This window comes from Pygoscelis adeliae, unplaced genomic scaffold, assembly GCF_000699105.1.
Source record: "Pygoscelis adeliae isolate BGI_AS28 unplaced genomic scaffold, ASM69910v1 Scaffold43, whole genome shotgun sequence".
Taxonomy (NCBI): Eukaryota; Metazoa; Chordata; class Aves; order Sphenisciformes; family Spheniscidae; genus Pygoscelis; species Pygoscelis adeliae.
The window spans coordinates 46,046-51,537 of record NW_008824538.1 but is presented as its reverse complement, the minus strand read 5'-3'; the positions used below and the strand labels follow the sequence as shown (position 1 = coordinate 51,537).

The window sequence follows — 5,492 nt, the reverse complement described above, 5'->3', positions numbered from 1 at the left end:
AAGAGTGGTTAAACATTGGACCAGGCTGCCCAGGGAAGTGGTTGAGTCACCATCCCTGGAAGTATTTAAAAGATGTGTAGATGAGGTGCTTAGGGACGTGGTTTAGTGGGCATGGTGGTGTTGGGTTGACGGTTGGACTCGATGATCTTAGAGGTCTTTTCCAACCTTAATGATTCTATGATTCTATGGGATTCTTCCAAGCAGACTCCTGAAGTGGCCTAAGTCTCTTCTCAAGAAGGCCAGGATTGTGATACGGCTTTTTGCTCTGCTTTGTATTGTCAGTATCCTGAGCCCCACCATCTCATGGTCACTGCAGTCAAGGCTGCCCCCAGCTTTCACATCCCAAATCAGTTCTTCCTTGTTTAAGTATCAGATCCTTATTGGCTCCTCAACCACCTGTGTCAGGAAGCTATCAGTGCACTCCAGAAATCTGCTAGGCTGCTTGTGCCCTGTTATGTTGTCCTTCCAGGAGATATTGGGATGGTTAAAGTCTTCTGCTAGGGTCTTTGTATGTGAGGCTTCTTCCAGTTGTCTGAAGAAGGCCTCATCCACTTCTTCTGTATCAGGTCTATAGCAGGTCACCTGTTTCTGAGTAATGTAATATAAAACTGTCTTATCCTGAATAATAAAACAGATTTACTTGTTTTGTTACTTGTGTTTCAGGATTCAGGTTCAAGACTGGGTTTCTTGAACATTCCAGTTCTGACATTTTTCCCCATTTTTTTTTTCGATTAATCTGACATAGTCTAACGAAGGTCCATTAAAACCTATAAGTCTATATACCTATTCTATACAAGGCTATATATCAGTTATTTATGTTTTTTATGGCACTTATCTGCATCTCTCAAAAGCTATTTGTGGTTTAATTAGGCTTTATATAATCTTCTAAAGCCTGAAAAGAGATAAACTGTCAGACTGGATGACACTTGAGACCTCAGGTTCTGTTTTCATTGTCAGCACTGCAAGAAAACCCCCCAAGCAGTTGTGAATACAGGGTCCTTTCACTCAAGGACTTTTTGTGGCATGTTAGTGAGTGGTTGAATGTGAATTCTGTATTTTCTGATGCATCTGGGCCTTTGTAACCAAAGTTGACAGGAGCATCACAGTCCTGTGCACAGATAAGCCATGCCATGGGCATTAGAACATAAAAATGACCATATTGGGTGAGACCATTTACCACCAATATAACTTTTCCTTTTTCTTCATTTGGAAACAACTTTTTGAATGCTGTATCATTACCTCTGTTAGTATCCTTTTTTCCATTGCTTAGCCACAATAGCAATTAAGTTTCCATTTTTCTAAGATTTTCCAATAAACAAACTAAGCAATGCCCTTACAGTTATCTTTCCTTCCCTTCCTCTTCCTCTTCTTGCTTCCATAGGCTGTGTAGATCCCGTGATTTGAATTAATCGGCCCTGTATCTATTTTTCTGCTTTTTAAGTTCTGAATATGAGTTGCTGCTGTGGAGAGACTGCCTGCACACTGCTTAGGTCTTCTGCTTCATGTGCTTTCTCCTCAGAGGCACTGTACCAGCTGGATGTGGGAGAGGACTGAGCTGACAAATAGGCCAAACAGCTCGGGGCAAACTGGTAAGATCGAGTGAGAACAATTTATGCAGCCTGCTGAGTAGAGGTGAACAGGAGTTGGAAGACGGTGTCATTGCATGTATTCCCCCTCAACAGACACAGAATGAAAGACTCACTAGAAGCAGGGAATCAACATGGCTTTTTCCCAGAAAAAAAAACATGTCCTGAGAAGTCTTGGGGATCAAACCCAGCTGGCACCAGGATTGTGCTTGGCTCCTGTTTTGCTGGTGCTCCCAAAATCTCACCAAAGCAATCCCTGGGAGTGTGCTGGTGTTGAACCCTTGCACCACACTCTGCCTGTCTCAGGAATCTGGGTAATTTCCAGGTTGGTCTTCCTCCAAGGAAGAGTCCCTAGTTTGAGCTCCTCAAGCCACTGCCTTTCCTCATGGCATAGCTCCCACCAGATCTGCTTAACCTGGTGGTGGATTGTTCTTTGGAGAACAGTACCAGAAGGCTGATCTGGGCACTGTTGCCAGTCTCATCTGCCTCACTTTTTCCTCAAATTTAACTATAAAATAGGTGCTGAGAGTGCTACTGGGCTACATCATTTCCTCCTGAGCACCCTCCACAGCCTAAATCATTTACAGTTCAGACCTACCATGGCTAATCAGCTTTTGACTGGTAGATCCAACTGCAACCTAAAGGATCAGTTTTAATTAAATAGAAGATTAGCAGGAGTAAATTTGCCCCTGAGATTTTTAAATTCTATTGTGATTTTTACATAATGCATTCTAAGCCAATTTAAGCAGCCTTAATTTAGATTTTCTGCCTTTTTTTTTTTTAACGCTGCCAGAAATTCATTACAGATGAAAACTAAAAGTGCATTTGTAAGCACTGGCTTACTTCTGTAACAACCTTCGTATCAACTGCTTAGTATTAGACTGTGGAAATTGGATTTTGCTTCATGAAACTTTCATGCAGTTTTCATGAATTTCCTAAGGACTAATCACCAGATCTTTCAATGCATATCCAGCTGATGAGACACAGTCAAGGCTTATGAGTCCTAAATCCCATTTACTATCTCAAAACCCACAGCATTTTAAAAGAAACATTACGATGCATTGTGAAAAATCTATCATCTCCCTGAAAAAAAAAGCTGGGGCTGATACCGAGTGCTTACATTTTGGTAGGGTAATCAACCACTCTGAAGTTAGAAAGGAATAGCTCATTTACATATTTTTCCTGAGGAGCGAAGGGGGACTATGGTATTTGGTATCTTACTTGGTAAACAAGTTCAGTGTTTGCTATTGCAGTGATACGACCAAATTCTGCTGGCATTGTCACTGATGGCATCAGATAACCCATTGTAGGTAGCCCAACTTGTGGCTGTATAGGCAATTATTTTCTCATTAAGGTGCAAAGCTGAAAGGCAATCTGTTGTTTAAAACAGTAATATTAACAATGATTTGAAGTAACAGCTGCCTCTTAGCCAAAAAAGGGGGAATATAATAGGGATTTTAAATTCTGGACAGTTGAATGGTTATAGCTTAGTTTAGCCTCTCACTGGGGACTTTAGCACTAATATGAGCTGTGGGAGGAGCAGGGGAATGGTATGTAAGATATACTCCCTAGATTGCTCAGTAGTGTTCCTGGATCCCGACGTGCAAATGCACCAACCCATATGCCCAAGATTGGTGTACTCTGATATCTGATGGGTAACCAGCAGTCCCAGGGCCAGATGTGCTTAGCAGGTTCCTCTCCTGTCTTACATAGAAGTTCTCCACCATAAATCCTGTTGCTCTAACAGGAGTCAGAGGAAAGCACAGAATCACAGAATAACTGAGGCTGGAAAGGACATTTGGAGGTTTCTAGTCCAAACTGCTGCTCAAAGCAGGACCATTATATCAGGTATCTCACTCAAGTCCTGGTCCAGCTTAGTCTTTAAAATTTCCAAGGCTGGATATACCACAGCCCCTCTGAGCCATCCCAGCTCAGCCCCACTCTCAAGGGAGGGTTTTTTTTGCACACACTTGCCTATCTGAGCCTCTCCTGCATGACCCATGCTGCAGCCTAGGTGACACAGAATGTCTCAGAGCCCTCTTGCACAGCACTGCATTCACACTCAGTTGGCAACGACGTGGGCACAGTGAGGGGAGATGAATCTATGTTTCAAGCAGCTCCACATAACATTCACCAGCGTGCTGGAAAGGGAAGGATGCTGTTTGCTACTCCATCCCTCCTTGACCCATGCTGTACTTGTGTCCTGGTTTCAGCACGGATAGAGTTAATTTCCTTCCTAGTAGCTGGTACAGTGCTGTGTTTTGGATTTAGGGTGAGAACAATGTTGATAACACATCGATGTTTTAGTTGTTGCTAGGTAGTGTTTACACTAGTCAAGGACTTTCCAGCTTCCCATGCTCTACCGACTGAGAAGGCTAGAGGGGCACAAGAAGCTGGGAGGAGGCACATCCAGGACAGCTGACCCAAACTTGCCAACGGGATATTCCATACCATGTGACGTCATGCTCAGTATATAAAGCTGGGGGAAGAAGAAGGAAGGGGGGGACATTTGGAGCGGTGGCGTTTGTCTTCCCGAGTAACGGTTACATGTGAGGGAGCCCTGCTTTCCTGGAGATGGCTGAACACCTGCCTGCCCATGGGAAGTAGTGAATTAATTCCTTTGTTTTGCTTTGCTTGTGTGCGCGGCTTTTGCTTTACCTATTAAACTGTTTTTATCTCAACCCACGAGTTTTCTCACTTTTACCCTTCCGATTCTCTCCCCCATCCCACTGGGGGAGGGAGTGAGTGAGCAGCTGCGTGGTTCTCAGTTGCCAACTGAAGTTAAACCACAACAACTTGTCTGTCTTTCTCCGGCCTGTGAGGATTGCCAGCCTTAGGAACAATTCCATACTGTGGTTGGGTTTCATGTGATTTTCTCTTTTAAGCGCCTGGTATGCAGAAGCAAAATAGCCAATAAGACAAGAAAAATTCACATGAATCTTCTGGGAAGCAGAAATAGATGAATGTTCCTTAATCCCAGGAATCAGAACAGTCATGCAAATAAAACATTCTAAAAAGGGTGGAATTCAAAACCCAAAAGAAAATTCCAAATTAGTAATGCCATGGACAGTATTTCAGGTTTGGATCCCACAGGAAATTTCTGAAATTTATTTCAATAGAAAATCAAAGCAGAAAAACTGCAGTTTCTCTACGAGAGCTGTTAAAAGTTGAAAAGTGAAAGAGGGCAGCACGTTGCTGTAATGTTTATGGTGGCAGTGCTTCATAATTGGTCTGCAGAAAAGCTTTGCTTCTTGGAATTAAAGGGTTGTTTTCTTCAGGCAGAATTTTCTCAGGACTCATTTAAAAAAAAAGTGACAGAAAGCTGCTGTGCTGACAATCTGGTTTTCTAATGAGTGTGATACTCTTTGTCTTGGCCCCTTTGGTGGGTCATGTAAAAATGCTGACTACTCTAGACTGATGTGTGCAAAGCTAGGCTGCTGGGTCTTTGATCTAAGATCCCACTGAGCACTACCACAAAGGGTGTAACTAGTTGCAAAAACTAAGCATCGTTTTGTATTAAGCACTTACAAGCTATGCAGGTACCCGTATTTTGTGTGTGTGTGCCAGCTGCTGATTCTGCCTTAGTTACAAAAATGCAGGGTGCAAAGCTAGGCTGCTGGGTCTTTGATCTAAGATCCCACTGAGCACTACCACAAAGGGTGTAACTAGTTGCAAAAACTAAGCATCGTTTTGTATTAAGCACTTACAAGCTATGCAGGTACCCGTATTTTGTGTGTGTGTGCCAGCTGCTGATTCTGCCTTAGTTACAAAAATGCAGGTAGCATCATTATCATTAAGGTTGGAAAAGATCATCGAGTCCAACCGTCAACCCAACACCACCATGCCTACTAAACCACGTCCCTAAGCACCTCATCTACACATCTTTTAAATACTTCCAGGGATGGT

General features: G+C 43.0%; 1 pseudogene; it reads left to right on the top strand.

Moving 5' to 3' along the window:
• LOC103914906 overlaps positions 1-691 on the top strand; it is a 7,995-nt pseudogene extending 7,304 nt beyond the window's left edge.
• Positions 692-5,492: the final 4,801 nt, after the last annotated feature.